This window comes from Cervus canadensis, chromosome X (genome assembly GCF_019320065.1).
Source record: "Cervus canadensis isolate Bull #8, Minnesota chromosome X, ASM1932006v1, whole genome shotgun sequence".
Taxonomy (NCBI): domain Eukaryota; kingdom Metazoa; phylum Chordata; class Mammalia; order Artiodactyla; family Cervidae; genus Cervus; species Cervus canadensis.
The window spans coordinates 142,220,238-142,221,641 of NC_057419.1; positions in this window are offsets into that span (position 1 = coordinate 142,220,238).

Here is a 1,404-nt window from a genome sequence, read left to right on the forward strand (position 1 = left end):
GCTCTCCCAGCCAGCAGGAGGCACCAGCTGAACGTGCACGCATGTGTGCCCTGCCACTGACCACAGACTGGGCTCTGCTCTTGCCATCAGCCTGGCTCCCCTTCAGACTTCAGTTCCAAGAGACAAGAGGTGAAGACCCACCCTCTGTACCTCTGCCTGGTTTGCCCTAGACTTGCCCTTGGGGCATGAGCCCCAGCTTTCCAACTCCCAGCCACCCGGCAGGCGCCTACTGAGGCCTGGGGTCCTTTCGGCGAGTGTCACTGGGTGGCCCTCGTACCACTGAGAGACTTTAGCCATCACATTTTATTGTGGCCAGTGGGAGCACAAAGGGAATCAGCTGAAGGATGCCCGGGGTCCCATCGGCATTCGGGGAGAGCTGGAGAGCCAGGCCCGGAGGCTTTGCAGAAAGGAACAAGGCTCTAAATCATGCCACAGTGCTGGACAGGCGAAGACACCCCTCTGGCCCTCTCCTTCCCACCACTTCCAAGGTGGTGCTAGTGGTAAAGAATCTGCCTGCCAATGCAGAAGGCACAAGAGATGCAGGTTTGGTCCCTGGGTCCGACAGCTTCCCAGTGCCCTTAGCATCAGGCCAGTTTCCCCCATCCCTGAACATTACCCCTTCAGAGAGCACCCCTGGCCCTCCCCCTCACATGACTGGGCCTCCACCCTTGCAGGTCTCAGTAGGCTGGTCATGTCTTCTCTTTGAAAGCAAATTTGTGTGCAGGCTGAGGTGGTGTGGGTATGTTTGCGCCTGCTCTCCCAGAAACCCTACGAGTGTTCAGGCCTGATTTTCCACTGCTAAGTGCTGTCACTGTTGTTCCACAGTGAGGTTGTCGCATTTTACAATCCCTCAGCTTAAAATACATTTGGTTTTTTTCAAAACTCTATCAGACTAATACTAGCTTTCTCACCAAGGAGGCTAGAGACCTCTGGACATGCCAGCTCCTTGTTTTGGAGCCCCTCTCTGGATCCCACGTCTTGAGCAGCCCTGGGTCCCAGGCACTTGGATGCCAGGGGCACCTGCCCCCAGTGAAGAAGAAAATCAGGATCACCGCCATCCATTTTCAAAAAGACAGAGGACTATTCTGTCTCTATCAACTATAGCTGTGTTCAAAAGACACAACTATTCCAAAATGAGAACAAATATAACCTCAAAATGTTACAGTTCACCTATCAAATGGAAGAAAACCCCTCACCATGTCTGGGTCTTCAAAGTACCTACTCTACCCTCTCATTGCCATGGGTGCTGAGCAGGAACCTATTTTGTCCCCCCGCCCCCCTACCCTGCTGGGACCACACCGTAGTGCTGACTCGGGATACCAGGCCACTGTCGCTCCCCCCACCCCCGGCCCCACCCCCAGCAGCCCCTCCCCTCCACTGTCCAGAGCAGAGACAAGACTCAAC